Source organism: Callithrix jacchus, chromosome 14 (assembly GCF_049354715.1).
Source record: "Callithrix jacchus isolate 240 chromosome 14, calJac240_pri, whole genome shotgun sequence".
NCBI lineage: Eukaryota > Metazoa > Chordata > Mammalia > Primates > Cebidae > Callithrix > Callithrix jacchus.
In genome coordinates, this window is record NC_133515.1 from 53,779,656 (window position 1) to 53,797,374 (window position 17,719).

Consider the following 17,719-nt stretch of genomic DNA (forward strand, 5'->3'; position numbering starts at 1 on the left):
TTTTTTAATGAGGGCAGGAATGTCAAGAGAAACCAGCCTTCTAGGCACAAAACAATACTCCGTCAGGTGCAGTGGACTTAAGACCTTGTTCTTTCTTGGAATAATGTCCTTAAAAATAACCAAATTTTCCATTCAATAGAAAAATGTTCATACCTTCCTCCCCATCAATATGAATTGTTGTCATGGAGCATGGGGCACTAGCAAGCCATATTGATTTTGGAAATTAAAATGGGAATGCTGAAGAACGTTTTCAAAGAATTATATGGGATTTTAGCCATCTGAATGGCTTTCTTTTTAGGGTCAGTGAGAGTATTCTGGCTAAAATGTAGCCCATTGCTTTAGAAATAGTTTCCTTAATGTCTTTCCTGTCGCCCCTGCTGGGTCTGTGCAGGAAATGTAAACCAACATACAATATGTGTGTTTATTTTCATGTCCCATTTTATGGGAAATTGGATGGGGTATTCCACTGAGGCTTCAGCTACGATGTGTTGACAATATAGGGGGAGCAGGGCAGACTATTGCTGAAAGACTTTACAAGGGAAGAAGGGGGTTCTATAACCTTTGAGACCTATGGGGAAGAGCCAGGCTTGCCAGCGAGAACTCTGTTACTCAGGGACCAGAGGGAGGCATTCAATAATAAAACCGGCTGGTGAGTTGCTCATCCATTAAATGACATCCTCACCAGCCAGCCCCAGTTTCCAGCACAGTTGGGACGTTGTGCCACACCTCATCTTGTGGGATGTTATGTCTGATACTGTGTGGTCTTCCTGCCTCTGCTGGCCACAGGAAACTCAGGCTACCAAACACCCAATCCAAAGTCCATAAGGGGTCCCTCACTGGGTGGGGGGCAGAGTTACCCAGCGGATCCTTGCAGAACTGCAGTGGTTGGAGATTGTCAAACCACTCATATCCTGGCCCTGTGCAGGTGGTGGTGAAACTGAACCTTTTCCTGGGATCCTACTGGAAAAGCAATTTAAAAAGTGTCTGGGTAGCATGCGGCCTGCTCAGGGAGTGTGAGTCTGTGTGTTTCCTGTAAAATGTTTGAAATCTTGGTGTTAGGCCCATCTGTAAGACAGCAGTAGGTGTCAGTGGGAATGCAAGTTTTTCCTGCAGAAGAAAAAAGTTAGTATGTTTGCATTTTAAGCTCATAAACAGCTGCAGCCTAGACCGTCATGGCAAGCACAGTGGGGCTGAAGGAGCTGAGTGCTGCTGTTTGCTGGTGTGCCGCAGCAGTTTCCAAGTTGTAGACTGAAATACTGTATAAATCTCCAATTTCAATAGGACTTTGTTTTGTGTTTCTAAACAAGGAAATCGAGGAGTGTCAAATTAATTTTGTAGTCCTGGTCATTTTTTAATTCCAGTTGGCCAGCTCAGCCTGGATTTGTGCAAATACTGATTCCAGAAAATGGTTGAAGTACTAACCTTTGTAAATAAATGTGTTTATCTTACAAAAGATTCAAGATGAAACCCCCAGCGCTTCTCCAGGGCATTTCTGTCCCTGCCTGTTCATTTTAGCAGCTTGACCAAACAAACTCTCTTCCCTTAGTATAATATTTAAATGGACTTCTGGCATCTGATGCTTTGCCTGCTGCTCCAATTCCCTAAGAAAGTCATTTCAATAGACTTTGACTATCTTGCATCTACTATAAATCCGATCAACTAAACATCCTGGTCACTTCTCTCTAATTTTGGATGAGCCATGTGGAATTATTGGCTTTTGAGAAAATTCATCTTATCAGAGCTGAAAGTTTTGGATTTAATTTTTAACAATCTTTTTTTTTCTTTCCCAGCAATAAAAATGAATGAAAAGACAAAGTGCTGCCATGCAAAGTTAGCGAACTGTCAGTAGAGGTGTCACTACTAAACGAAAGCCCCCACTAAACTTTTGGGGCGTATTCTCACCCCGCCTTTCCTCAACTCCCAGCCTTTCCTCCACTCCACTCATGTCCAATCTGAGAAAGGAAAAAAGCAAGTTTGACAAGTATCCTGTCTTCCAGGAATCTGCAATCCAGTTGAGGAGACAAGCTCTACCCATTTGGAAGGGGGCTTGTGTGATTTGGATTTTCTGCTGGGCACAGGATGAGGGGTACAGCGGGCAGGGGGAAAGAGATCCTTATGTATTGGCCGGGGACCAGGACTTGGGGTATTATAATAAGTTGGCCTGAAGGAATAGTGAGAGGTGGGTATGTGAAAAGCAAGGGAGGAGATGCTGATAACAGTGTAGAGATGGCAAATACAAGGGGAAAAGTGTCCACAAAAGTAAGCAATGGAGAGCAACAGGTGGAGTTGGAGGACAGGGCCTTGGCTAGTCTGACTGCATCCCCGGAAAGAGAGAGAATCCTATGGAGAGTGTGGAACTATGGTGAGGAGGCCTGGTGTGTTGGGCCAAGGAGTTTAGGTTTTTCGTTGTAGCCAGTGGGATGGGGTTGTGATGACATATAGTGGAGGACACAGAAGCCTGAGGCAGAGAGTCTCCTGTTCTCCACACTCTGGGGTGTGGTGTGGTGCTTATTAAATAATGACATGAGTCACTAGAAGGAGAGCAACCCAGATGTGGGAGGGCAGAGCATCTCTCTGAGTTGGGAGTAGGGAGAGAAAGCTGCAGACTGGGGTTGGCTGGGAAGGTGTCTTGGAAGATGAGAATTTTCCCAGGTGAAAGGAAGTACTAGGAAAGTTATGATATTTTCAACCATTTTCTACCACAGGAAGATGATTATTAAAGCAGCACTAGACCCTACCTTGGCTGTCAAGATGCATGAATAAAAATACACTGGTCACCAAATTTACTTCCTGTTCCCTTTCTTCCCGTTCAAAATAGTAATTGATGCTTTCATTTTTTAAAACAGATGTTCTCAATTTTTCAGCATGTTGTGGGGTTGCAGAGTATGCGTGGGGCAGCAGCTGGCGATAACATCTTTTATTTTTTAATTTTCTGGCTGTGGATTGGAGTTAGAGTCAGGATTTAGAAATGGGGAAGCCGCGGCTTGTGGGCTTACATCCTGGCATCTTACATTACATCTCAGGTAGCAGTTTGTCCTAATGAATCAAACCTGCCATGCTACTAACAAATAGGAGGTATTTTTATATTACGTAAGTTATACCTAGTTGCAGTAAAACCAAACCAAACCAAAAAGTTTCCTTTTCACCAGATTTCTTTCTCCAGAGGAAACTGCGGTTTCTTTCGTGTTTGTTTGTTTGTTTGAGACAGTTTTGCTGTTGTTGCACAGGCTGGAGTGCAATGATGCGATCTCTGCTCACTGCAACCTTAACCTCCCAGGTTCAAGTGATTCTCCTGCCTCAACCTACTGAGTAGCTGAGATTACAGGCATGTGCCACCACACCTGGCTAATTTTGTGTTTTTATTAGAGACAGGGTTTCTCCATATTGATCAGGCTGGTCTCGAACTCCTGATCTCAGGTGATCTGTCCGCCTTGGCTTCCCAAAGTGCTGGAATTACAGGCATGAGCCACCGTGCCTGGCTGGAAACTGCTGTTAACAGTTTGGTTTATATCCTTTCACTCTTTTTTCCTTTGCAAACAATAACAGTGCTAATAGCTACCTTTACTAGGGACTTGGTACATGCCAGACACTATTCTAAGTACTTTGCATATATGAACTCATTTAGTCCCTGTGGCAGGTATGACTATTTTCCCCATTTGACAGATAAGGAAACTGAGAAACTGAGATGTTAGGCAATTTTCTGGATCTCACATAGGTAGTAGGCAGTGAAGCCAGGATCAATATCCAAGTGTTCTGAGTCTAAAGTGTGCTCTTCATTATGACTTTATGCTGCCATGAATATGTATAGTACATATACACATGACTACATAGCTATTCTTAAAAAGATGAAATCATTGTATGTGTTGTTCTGTGATTTGCTTTTTTGATAAACATTAATAATGGGGACATTTTCCCATTTCAGCATATATAAATTTAATTCTTTTTAAAATCTGCATACAATTATACTGATGTAGCATCATTTTCAAAAATGCTTCTCTTCTTGCTAGCCATCTGGGCTCGTTCCAGATTTCCGCTATTATAAACAGTATTACAGTGAACATCTCAACAATAGCAGTAGCAACAACTACCATTAATCCTGAATAATGTGCTCACTGTGGGTAGGGTCCTTTTCTAAGCCTTTTCCACATACATACTCATTTAAACATACATCTTTATATTAGTGGGCTAGTGTTTCGAGAGGCTAGATGCCTGCAAGTGGGATTGGTAGGTTAGAGGCCAAGTGCATTTAAAATTTTAATTGCAATTTTTCCTCCCCAAACAAGCAAGTATTTATTGTCAACTCTAAATGCAACACTCTCTTAGGCATTCTTTGGAATGCACAAACACATGAGATAGGGGCCCTCCCAGAGGTTTACATGGGTAGAGAGACAAGCTGGTACAAGTTGCCAGGTGATGAAAACAGTCATTCCACAAGGCAAGGCTGGTGGCATATGCTGGGAGCACTGCAGGTGTGTAGAGAGCAGGGAGATCTGTGAGGAATGGAAGGTATTGGGGAGCTTCAGAGAGGAGCTGGGCTGAATGAGGCTTGGAAGGGTGGAAAGGAGTGAAGGGGTGGGAGAGCAATCCTGGGGAAGGGCCAAGAAGAACAAGGCTTAGGTGGGAGGTGGTGCAGTTGGAGAATGAGACAGAGTCTGTGGGATTGCCATCCTGACTGAAGCAAAGGGTGTGTTTTGGGAACTGGTCAGTTAGCCGGTCACTAAGAGAAGAGTAGAATAAGAGTAGAAGTGGACATCCACCTGTCACATATCTAGATTGCTTAATACAAATAAAAGCTAATCAATGAACAAATAAACCTAAGCAATCAGCTTTACAAATGAAGCTAATCAGTTGTTAAACTGTGCTCTATTCTTTTGCCTTGACATTAGTATCTTTGACCTGGAACAGGTTTGAATTTAGAATTTTCCACTCCATGGACTATGGCACTGAAGGGCGGTGAATTACATTTCCCAATCAGCACTAACAGAAAGAGAATAGAGCTTGTGATAGTCAGGTATATTTGCCCTAGTCACTTGGAAAAGTTTTCTCCTCCGTCAATGCTGAAGCACACTGGTGCTGGTATAGCTGTTTTCAAGAGTAGGAAATCACAGCCAGAGAAGGCAAGCGAGTGCCCTGTTCACACAGAGCTTGAACTTCTAATCTCCAACCTGAAGTTGAGACACTGAAATAGAAGTCTTCTCTTCCTCCTTCCTTAACCTACCCCCAGCCAACAAAGAAAGAAATGCAGGTGCTTGCCTGTAACTTTCTGTTCTGCAATGAACATGGCCTCCCATGTTTTTGTTTCACTAGCACAATTAAAAGTCTTATTTCAAAGCTGCAATAGGGAAGCAAGGGCGACAGTAAGAAACCCAGAACTTGATGCAAATAATTGAGCCATTTTTAATTTGTTCGGTGTGATCAGGTAGGGGGAAATTCTATATTTAAATATAACCAACCACCTTGAACCTTGTATGGAAGTCACATTGTAAGAAATGTTTGGTAACCCATTGCTGAAGCTGTAAAATGTGTACCTCCCCAAACAAGGATATTCAAAAGTTAAGTTTCTCATGGTGATGTTAACACATCCGCATCACATTGCACATGCTGTACAATTCTGCATCATAAAAAATGGATTTACAAGCTTAACTACTACTCAGGAGTATTGCATGTGTGGAATGTGGCTGGGTTAATGTCGCTGTGAGACCCTTAGCTGTCACCAAGGAGGTTTCCTGAGCCCTGGCTGGGGCCGGGGTTGGGGGGCAGCCTGGAGAAAGCTGTGCTGCCTGGGCCTGCAACTTTGCCTTTGAACAAAAACACCATTTTGGCCTCAAGGATCTTGAGCTCCACAAGCCACAAATCACAATGAGAAAGAAATTAAGCATTAAAGCTTCTCCTGGATTATTATTGACCAGAACGGTCTGGAAATTGCAGGATCTTTCTAAATGTCGGCAGGGGCCTCTGTGAGGTCCAGCAACACAGTGGCGTTTGCTTTTACTGCCACTATTTCTCCATTTCTGGTTTTACTTGCTCTGACCCCTCTCCATGCCAGAGCCAGTGTGAGAGCTGCTGTCACCTGGCTTTTCCCAGAGCTGGAGGGAGTCCCTGGGGGAAGAGTTAGGTGGCATGTGATGCGTGTAGACTGGGGTGTGAGTTTTACTCTAGACCGAAAGGGCCCCGGGATAAATTACACATGTGTGAACGTATTCATAGAGGAGGAATTGAGTAGAAATGGGCTTCAGGGGCAGCCAACGAGGGAAAGGCGTGAGGACAGTGTGTGTGTGTGTGTGTGTGTGTGTGTGTGTGTGTGTGTCTGTGATGATGGGAGGGAGGACTTACAGGTCCTAGCCAACTGCCCTCCGCCTGGTCCATGAGGCAGTGTGGAGGCCACCAAAACAACGCTCAAGTCTGATGCCAGTTCCAGGAGCCCCATTGGCAACTCTGCCACCTTACACTCGTCTTCCCGTGGAACTGCCTGGGGGTGCTGGCATGGGGACATGAGGATGTCTGACAGGAGAAACAAGCATTTCAAGAATCGTATGGTTAGCTTCACTGTCCTTCAGTAGGAGGAACTGGAATCAGTTGACTGGCAGGTTGGTTGTTATTGCACACCTTTTATGTATTCTGCTGGGCCACAGGCTGCAGAGGATGCTAAAGAGGTAGAACATCCCGCTCCTCTTGAAGACGCTCAGCCATTGGTCCGATGACCTCAGGCACATGCACAGTCAAAGGGGCAGCCCAGAACTCATGACAGGTGCCCCGTTCCTTGGTGCCTCCTGAAGGAAACTCTGCAAGCTGTTCAGAGGATAGAGACCTCATGGGGGTGTTGGTAGGCAAGGAAGCCTTCATGAAAAAGACAGCCCTGATCTGCTTTTCAAAGAAGAGAGGATTTAGAGAGGCAGAGAGAAGTGGGGATCACTCAGTAGAAGAAGTAAATTCCACTAGTCCTGATCTCTATCTCCAGAGGGAACGGGGCTCCTAGCAATAGCTTTTTTTGGGTCTGAATTCAGGCCTGACTCCCAATTCCAGCCTAAACTCTGGTCAGCTGAAGACAAAGCTGACACCTTCATCTCTTCCCTGCCTGTTGTGCTTACAACAGTTGCAAGAAGTTTATACCCACATTAAGCCCCCAGAGGCAGGCCAGCAGCCAGCCTTTGCCACTGGTGCAGAGAACTGAGTCAACCATTCGGGGTTCCTGGCTGCTTCCCCTGAGACATGCTCCCACCCTGTTCCCTGAGACGAGAGTCTTGGCTGGCACCTGCCTCACTATGGACGTGCAGACATGGCCTCTGGAAGGGGGAAGGGAGCCCTGGCTGGCTTTTCTGAGACGTGTTGAATGGCTTGTTATTGAAGACTGTCCCCCGCCCCACCTCAGGCAGCTGCATGCCCCAGGTGAGTGACTTCCTCTCTCTGGACTCAGTTTCTGAATCTGTAGCCAGAGAGGGTGGACCAGATGGTCTTGGAGGTCCCTTCCAGGTCAGGTCTCTCCTATTCCTAACAGCAGGTGGAAGCAAGTGAGGAGGGCAGTGGAATTGAGAGAGGAATTGAGAGGAATTCCCCAGCAGAGGCTCTTGGGAACCACACAGTTCCCCATTTTGGTGCCACCTGCTTCAAGGGTATGGGTGAGAGCGGTGCTGGCCTTGAAGTCTATGTGGATGGATAGTCTGGCCTCCCCAGATATGTCCTTCGGTGTCATGGGGTCCGTATCTGGATCATCATGGAGCCCTGACTTAGGCCTTTCTTGACTTACCAGGAAAGGCTGAGTCTTGCTTTGGGCAGGCAGTTCCCTCTGGGACCCAAGCCGCCTGTGGCCCCAGGGGAAAGAACTGTTGCCCCAAGATGCTCACGCAATGTTGTGTGACTGCGGCAAGGGCTGTGCCATTGTAGCTGGGATCGACACACCAATGGACACAGGTCCAGGGGATGTGCAGGTGCTTCCTAGAACTCTAGGTGCAAAGCAGCCCTCACTCCCGTGGCACACAATGTCTGCACAGCTGAGGCTGGAAGGGCCTGACTGAGGGCTGTGCTGGTATGGGCAAGTCCCTTAAAGATCACTTGGGCCATCTCCTCATTTAACGGATGAGAAGAACAAGGCTTGGAGAGGATGAGTGGCTTGTTGAAAGTTGCACAGCCAGTTGGGGACACAGCTGCAGGAAATCCAGGTCTCCTGACTCCCAGCCCATCATGCTTTCTCTCCCACTAAGTTGAAAGGCTGAGGTGATGGGAGGCCTGGCGTACCACAGATGGAAACTTGCATTGTTGCCCCTGGGGGCTCAGATGATTCTCTAAAAATGTGTCTGAGGAAGTGAGAGTGCAGGGCCTCTCCTCACATGTTGGAGCTGTAGGTAGGGCATGTACTTTCAGCTCCAGGCAGGACTGGAGAAGGTTATGGAAGGGCAGCCAACCAAGAAGCATTTATTTAAGCATTTTTCTGTGCCTAGACCTGAGCTAGGCATAGTAGGGCATAAAGGAGCTTTGAAGGACCCTCCCCACGCAGCAATTTCACTGCAGCTGGTGAGTGAATTTAACTCACAAGTCAATTGCAGAAACAATCTCATGCAAGCTACTGTTTGTGTAATAAAATGTAAGAACATATATTTGTATTTGCATAAGGGAAATCTTGAAAGATATAAAAAGCTAATAAAAGTGGCAACTAAACAGTTATGTGATACGGTGGGGGTAAGATTTTTGTCCTTTGTACCTTTTAATTACAAAATTATTTTGAACTATGTGAATGTATTTTCTCTGCAAAACATTAAATGCAAACAACAATAAAAAACTCAGAGAACTAAATGTTGAATTGGGTAACAAGGGGCCAAAGGGATTTGGGAAGAGCAGAGTTCAGAAGATCTAGAGCCGTTTCCAGGCTTCTGGAAGGCCAGAACTGGAAGAGACTCTTGGCATCATTTTGTCCAACTTCCCATTCAATGCTGGTGTGTTTTGTACAACAGCCAAGATGTGGACCTTCCAGAGTTCCTCACTCAATAATACCTAAATACTATGACATGACAGCGCTGACCTAGCATTCACAGTGCACAGGTGAGTCAGTTCCTGTCTCAATGGCCTTATGTTCTCCAAGTGTACCCTTGACTGAAGTGCCTAGGAGGTTCTGAGTCCTAGGGAAAAACAAACGACAACAACAAAAAGCAAGGAGCCAAAGGGCTTGGAAGGAGGATAGAATTAGGGAAAGCATTAGATTTAAGTTGGCATTTGAAATAAATCTCAAAGGAGGGGTCAAGTTTTAATAATCAGAGGGCAGGAATACCAGGTGGTGAGAATATGGTTAATGACAGAGACATGGGCATGGTCTCAGGATTAACAGGATTAGACCAGGTACGGTGGAATAGTAGAATGCAAATCTGGGTGAGGACATGTTGTAGATCGTATTGAATGTCAGTCTGAGTTTTTTTTTTTTTTTTTAAATTCAGTAGAACATGGAAAACCAATACAGATTCCTGACCATTTGTGTGAGTCATTCTTGAAATTCTCCAGTGAGTGGGCCCTCCTTATTTCATCCAAGAACTCATGAGGTGAGCTTCTTGGAAGCAGTAAGAATGGAGCTGGGGCTTCAAGGATCAGAATGTAGAAGGCATTCTGAATGGACAGAAGAACATGAGTCTAGTGTTGATGGGCACTGGGGAAGGATTTTGAGCGTGAGAGAGCATATCCATGCTGTGCGTTGGGAAGACAGCTCTGGCTGTGCTATTTAGGATAGGCTGGAGGAAGGGTTTCTTGAAGCAGTGTGACAGGTTAGGAGGCTCTCACAATTGTCCCAAGACGAGATTCTGAAAGCCTGACTTAGGTGGTAATAATGGGAATGGAAAGACAAACTGGAAAGACTCATTCCTCTCCCATCCTTGAGGTTCTCTTTGCTTGGATTTGAAAAAAACAAAACAAGACAAAACAACGAACAAACTTTTGACTCACTTGCTAGTCCTGAGGGAAGAGATTATCTTTTAGCTCAACAGTCCAAGATCTCTGTTTACCAGATATTTTCCTGGGTCATTTATTTCCTGTACCACTGGCAGGGGGTGGCAGCTGTGGTCACCCTGGCCCTGGTATTCTTTGGCATTTTTGCTGCAGTTTGGATTGTGTTGGTGGTGGGATAAACATTTCCATCCTTGGGCATCTGGTTCCACACCAGAGGGGAAGGTGCTCAATGGTGGTGAAGCCATTGATACAGTTGGCCTCGAACTTCTCATCTTGCACATAAGGACATGGAGGTCCAGGGAATTAAAGAACATGCTCAAATCATGTGGGGAGAAGTGGTACCTGGGAGCAGAACTTAGTTTTTAAGTCTTGGACTTTTTTTTTTTTTTTTTAAAGTATACCTTACAGTTTTTGTTGAATAATTCTGGTATTTACTGACCACATACTATGTGTCATGGACTGTGTTGAAGCCTTCAATGATTTCATTTAATCCTCTGATGTTGCTATAGGTAGGGACTATGATTATCTGTTTCTTGAGAAGATAAGCTGAAGGTGAAAGAAATTAAGTAATTTTCCCAAGGTCATGTGACTAGGAAGTTGCAGAGTCAGAACTTGAATCAGATACCATGGATCTGTCCAAGTATCAGGAACCCTCTTACAATTATTTGTTAAAAATAACTCTGACATCTTCGGCCGGGCATGGTGGCTCACACCTGTAATCCCAGAACTTTGGGAGGCCAAGGCAAGTTGATCACTTGAGGCCAGGGGTTCAAGACCAGCCTGGCCAACATGGTGAAATCCCATCTATACTAAAAATACAAAAATTAGCCAGATGTGGTGATGTGCACCTGTAATCCCAGCTACTTGGGAGGTAGAGGCAGGAGAATCACTTGGACCATCTCAAAAAACAACAACAACAACAACAAAAATAAAACGAAAAAACTTAAAAAGAAATTCATGACATCTCCGATAGAAGTTCTACTTTTACAATACTTACTATATGAGTAAATATAAAATGAACTCAGTAATTCATTTAGGTGAACTTTTATTTTAATAATCAGTATCTACAAATGTTATAGAATGTATACTTTTGGAAAATAATGTTATGTATTCATGCAAGACATGATGGAAATGAGTTTTAGAACTTGTCAGTTTGGTAGAGGAGATAGTAGGTAAGGTGGGGAGGATGGTGCTTTAGAAAGTACATACAGTAGGGGGGTCATCTCATTGGAGTGAATTTCTAAAGCTTTTCAGGTTTCTCATATAACCTGACCCACCAGCCTAAGGGTATGAATGAAGTCACACATTTGACCAGCTTGTTACTCCTACCTGCAGAATTCATGACTTCAGCCCCACTGCCATGTTTCCTACTTCCACTAGTATTTCTGGAATGCACTGAGTGGCATCACATGTAAACAAACTTGGACCTGCTGCTGGGCTCTAGCTATTCGTCATGTGTCTTTCCCTTCTCCCTGGTGCGCTTCTTTGTGCCCATGTGCTCGCATATACTGCTGTACTGGAGACTGGTGGTCTGTGGAAAAGCAGAGGGAGAGATGGACAGGGAGATGTTAGCAGTTTTTGTTAGAGGCATTTGTTAAAGGGGGTTCCACACAAGGGCTGCTGGAACACCAATGAGTTACAGAGCTTAGAAAAACAGCTCTTTCCAGTTTTTAATTGAGTATAATTTATATTCAATAAAGTACACAGATCTATCTTTGGTGTTTAGTTCAATGAATTTTGACAATTATATATGCCCATGTGATGAAAAAGTATATAAAATATCCTAGACACTTCTCTTATATCCCTTTAGAGTCAATTCCTTTGTTCTCCAGAGGTAATCACTTCCTAATTTTTATAACCTTAGTTTTCTCTAACTTCTCCTAAACTGAGCCATACCATATGTACTTTTTTTTTTTTTTTAAATTTTTTATTGGATTTTAGGTTTTGGGGTACATGAGCAGAGCATGTAAGACAGTTGCGTAGGAACACACATGGCAGTGTGCTTTTCTTTCCTTCTCCCCTTCACCCACATTTGGCATTTCTCCACAGGCTATCCCTCCCCACCTCCCCCTCCCACTGGCCCTCCCCTTTTCCCCCCAATAGACCCCAGTGTTTAGTACTCCCCTTTCTGTGTCCATGTGTTCTCATTTTTCATCACCCGCCTATGAGTGAGAATATGCAGTGTTTCATTTTCTGTTCTTGTGTCAGTTTGCTGAGGATGATGTTCTCCAGATTCATCCATGTCCCTACAAACGACACAAACTCATCATTTCTGATTGCTGCATAATATTCCATGGTGTATATGTGCCACATTTTTCCAATCCAGTCTATTATCAGTGGGCATTTTGGTTGATTCCACGTCTTTGCTATTGTAAACAGTGCTGCAATGAACATTCGTGTACATGTGTCCTTATAGTAGAACGATTTATAGTCTTTTGGATATATACCCAGTAATGGGATTGCTGGGTCAAATGGAATTTCTATTTCTAAGGCCTTGAGGAATTGCCACACTGTCTTCCACAATGGTTGAACTAATTTACACTACCACCAACAGTGTAAAAGTGTTCCTTTTTCTCCACATCCTCTCCAGCATCTGTTGTCTCCAGATTTTTTAATGATTGCCATTCTAACTGGCGTGAGATGGTATCTCAATGTGGTTTTGATTTGCATCTCTCTGATGACCAGTGACGATGAGCATTTTTTCATATGATTGTTGGCCTCATATATGTCTTCTTTCGTAAAGTGTCTGTTCATATCCTTTGCCCACTTTTGAATGGGCTTGTTTGTTTTTTTCCTGTAAATCCGTTTGAGTTCTTTGTAAATTCTGGATATCAGCCCTTTGTCAGATGGGTAAACTGCAAAAATTTTTTCCCATTCTGTTGTTTGCCGATCCACTCTAGTGACTGTTTCTTTTGCCGTGCAGAAGCTGTGGAGTTTCATTAGGTCCCATTTGTCTATTTTGGCTTTTGTTGCCAATGCTTTTGGTGTTTTGTTCATGAAGTCCTTGCCTACTCCTATGTCCTGGATAGTTTTGCCTAGATTTCCTTCTAGGGTTTTTATGGTGCCAGGTCTTATGTTTAAGTCTTTAATCCATCTGGAGTTGATTTTAGTGTAAGGTGTCAGGAAGGGGTCCAGTTTCTGCTTTCTGCACATGGCTAGCCAGTTTTCCCAACACCATTTGTTAAACAGGGAATCCTTTCCCCCTTGCTTGTTTTTGTCAGGTTTATCAAAGATTGTATAGTTGTAGATATGTTGTGTTGCCTCCGGTGCCTCTGTTTTGTTCCATTGGTCTATATCTCTGTTTTGGTACCATTACCATGCTGTTTTGATTACTGTAGCCTTGTAGTATAGTTTGAAATCCGGTAGTGTGATGCCCCCCGCTGTGTTCTTTTTGCTTAGAATTGACTTGGCTATGTGGGCTCTCTTTTGGTTCCATATGAAGTTCATGGTGGTTTTTTCCAGTTCTGTGAAGAAAGTCAATGGTAGCTTGATGGGGATAGTGTTGATTCTGTAAATTACTTTGGGCAGTATAGCCATTTTCACGATGTTAATTCTTCCTAACCATGAACATGGAATGTTTCTCCATCTGTTTGTGTCCTCTCTGATTTCGTTGAGCAGTGGTTTGTAGTTCTCCTTGAAGAGGTCCCTTACGTTCCTTGTGAGTTGTATTCCAAGGTATTTTATTCTTTTTGTAGCAATTGTGAATGGCAGTTCGTTCTTGATTTGGCTTTCTTTAAGTCTGTTATTGGTGTAGACGAATGCTTGTGATTTTTGCACATTGATTTTATATCCTGAGACTTTGCTGAAGTTGCTTATCAGTTTCAGGAGTTTTTGGGCTGAGGTGATGGGGTCTTCTAGGTATACTATCATGTCGTCTGCAAATAGAGACAATTTGGCTTCCACCTTTCCTATTTGAATACCCTTTATTTCTTTTTCTTGCCTGATTGCTCTGGCTAGAACTTCCAGAACTATATTGAATAGGAGTGGTGAAAGAGGGCATCCTTGTCTAGTGCCAGATTTCAAAGGGGATGCTTCCAATTTTTGCCCATTCAGTATGATATTGGCTGTTGGTTTGTCATAAATAGCTTTTATTACTTTGAGATACGTTCCATCGATACCGAGTTTATTGAGGGTTTTTAGCATAAAGGCCTGTTAAATTTTGTCAAATGCCTTCTCTGCGTCAATTGAGATAATCATGTGGTTTTTGTTTTTGGTTCTGTTTATGTGGTGAATTACGTTTATAGACTTGCGTATGTTGAATCAGCCTTGCATCCCTGGGATGAATCCTACTTGATCGTGGTGAATAAGTTTTTTGATTTGCTGTTGCATTCGGCTTGCCAATATTTTATTGAAGATTTTTGCATCTATGTTCATCATGGATATTGGCCTGAAGTTTTCTTTTCTTGTTGGGTCTCTGCCGGGTTTTGGTATCAGGATGATGTTGGTCTTGTAAAATGATTTGGGAAGGATTCCCTCTTTTTGGATTGTTTGAAATAGTTTTAGAAGGAATGGTACCAGCTCCTCTTTGTGTGTCTGGTAGAATTTAGCTGTGAACCCGTCTGGACCTGGGCTTTTTTTGTGTGGTAGGCTCTAAATTGCTGCCTCGACTTCTGACCTTGTTATTGGTCTATTCATAGTTTCAGCTTCCTCCTGGTTTAGGCTTGGGAGGATGCAGGAGTCCAGGAATTTATCCATTTCTTCCAGGTTTACTAGTTTATGTGCATAGAGTTGTTTGTAATATTCTCTGATGATGTAATGATGTAATATTCTCTGATGATTTCTGTGGAATCTGTGGTGATTTCCCCTTTATCATTTTTTTATTGCATCTATTTGGTTGTTCTCTCTTTTCTTTTTAATCAATCTGGCTAGTGGTCTGTCTATTTTGTTGATCTTTTCAAAAAACCAGCTCTTGGATTTATTGATTTTTTGAAGGGTTTTTCGTGTCTCAATCTCCTTCAGTTCAGCTCTGATCTTAGTTATTTCTTGTCTTCTGCTGGGTTTTGAGTTTTTTTGATCTTGCTCCTCTAGCTCTTTCAATTTTGACGATAGGTTGTCAATTTTGGATCTCTCCATTCTCCTCATATGGGCACTTATTGCTATATACTTTCCTCTAGAGACTGCTTTAAATGTGTCCCAGAGGTTCTGGCATGTTGCGTCTTCGTTCTCATTGGTTTCGAAGAACTTCTTTATTTCTGCCTTTATTTCATTGTTTACCCAGTCAACATTCAAGAGCCAGTTGTTCAGTTTCCATGAAGCTGTGCGGTTCTGGGTCTGTTTCTGAATTCTGAGTTCTAACTTGATTGCACTATGGTCTGAGAGGCTGTTTGTTATGATTTCAGTCGTTTTGCATTTGTTGAGCAGTGCTTTACTTCCAATTATGTGGTCAATTTTAGAGTAGATGTGATGTGGTGCTGAGAAGAATGTATATTCTGTGGATTTGGGGTGGAGAGTTCTGTAAATGTCTATCAGGTTTGCTTGCTCCAGGTCTGAGTTCAAGCCCTGGATATCCTTGTTGATTTTCTGTCTGGTTGATCTGTCTAATATTGACAGTGGAGTGTTAAAGTCTCCCACTATTATTGTGTGGGAGTCTAAGTCTCATTGTAAGTCATTAAGAACTTGCCTTATGTATCTGGGTGCTCCTGCATTGGGTCCATATATGTTTAGGATTGTTAGCTCTTCTTGTTTTATCGATCCTTTTACCAGTATGTAATGGCCTTCTTTGTCTCTTTTGATCTTTGTTGCTTTAAAGTCTATTTTATCAGAGATGAGAATTGCAACTCCTGCTTTTTTTTGCTCTCCATTTGCTTGGTAAATCTTCCTCCATCCCTTTATTTTGAGCCTTTGTGTATCCTTGCATGTGAGATGGGTTTCCTGGATACAGCACACTGATGGGTTTTGGATTTTTATCCAATTTGCCAGTCTGTGTCTTTTGATTGGTGCATTTAGTCCATTTACATTTAGGGTTAATATTGTTATGTGTGAATTTGATACTGCCATTTTGATGCTAAGTGGCTGTTTTGCCTGTTAGTTGTTGTAGATTCTTCATTATGTTGAAGCTCTTTAGCATTCAGTGTGATTTTGGAATGGCTGGTACTGATTGATCCTTTCTATGTGTAGTGCCTCTTTTAGGAGCTCTTGTAAAGCAGGCCTGGTGGTGACAAAATCTCTGAGTACTTGCTTGTTCGCAAAGGATTTTATTCTTCCTTCACTTCTGAAGCTCAGTTTGGCTGGATATGAAATTCTGGGTTGAAAGTTCTTTTCTTTAAGAATGTTGAATATTGGCCCCCACTCTCTTCTGGCTTGTAGTGTTTCTGCCGAGAGATCTGCTGTGAGTCTGATGGGCTTCCCTTTGCGGGTAACTCGACCTTTCTCTCTGGCTGCCCTTAGTATTTTCTCCTTTATTTCAACCTTATTGAATCTGACGATTATGTGCCTTGGGGTTGCTCTTCTTGCAGAATATCTTTGTGGTGTTCTCTGTATTTCCTGCATTTGAGTGTTGGCCTGTCTTGCTAGGTGGGGGAAGTTTTCCTGGATGATGTCCTGAAGAGTATTTTCCAGCTTGGATTCATTCTCTTCGTCCCCTTCTGGTACACCTATCAAACGTAGATTAGGTCTTTTCACATAGTCCCACATTTCTTGGAGACTTTGTTCATTCCTTTTTGTGCTTTTTTCTCTAATCTTGGTTTCTCGTTTTATTTAATTGAGTTGGTCTTTGACTTCAGATACTCTTTCTTCTGCTTGGTCAATTCGGCTATTGAAACTTGTGCATGGTTCGCGAAGTTCTCGTATTGTGTTTTTCAGCTTCTTTAATTCATTCATATTCCTCTCTAAGTTATCCATTCTTGTTATCATTTCCTCATATCTTTTTTTAAGTTCCTTAGTTTCTTTGCATTGATTTAATACATGTTCTTTTAGCTCACAAAAGTTTCTTATTATCCACCTTCTGAAGTCTAATTCCGTCATTTCGTCACAGTCGTTCTCCGTCCAGGTTTGCTCCCTTGCTGGTGAGGAGTTTTGGTCCTTTCTAGGAGGCGAGGTGTTCTGGTTTTGGGTGTTTTCCTCCTTTTTGCGCTGGTTTCTTCCCATCTTTGTGGGTTTATCCGCTTGTCATCTGCGTAGTTGCTGACTTTTCGATTGGGTCTCTGAGTGGACACCCAGATTGTTGATGATGAAGTATTTCTGTTACTTGGTTTTCCTTCTACCAGCCTAGCCCCTTCGCTGTACGACTGCTGAGGTCCACTCCAGGCCCTGCTTGTCTGGGGTGCACCTCTAGCAGCTGTGGTACAGTGAGGGATGCTACCCGTTTCTTTTTCTGCTATCTTTGTCCCAGGATGATGCCTGCCAAATGTCAGTCTTTTGGATATAGAGGGGTCAGGGAGCTGCTTGAGGAGACAGTCTGTACTTTTTTGGAGCTCAATTGCTGAGCTGTGAGCTCTGTTGTTCATTCAGGGCTGTTAGGCTGCTATGTTTGATTCTGCTGCAACAGAGCTCATTAAAAAAAACCCTTTTTTCTCAAATGCTCTGTGTTGGGGAGGTTCAGGCTTTATTTTTTGATGTCCGATGAGGTGTCCTTCCCAGCTAGAAGGCAGACTAGCCACTGTTTGGCTGCCGAGGCTCCGCCCTGCTGTTGTGTGATTCGCCCTGTTCCTGCAGGCTCTGCTGTGGTCTCCGCCACGCCCTGTGGTGGAGTCTCTTCATTGTAGCGTGTTGCCTCGGCAACGGCAGGCTGTGTCAGCAGTGGGCGTGTATCTCAGTAGGGACGGGTTGCCTTGGCAATGGCTGGCTGCGTCAGCAG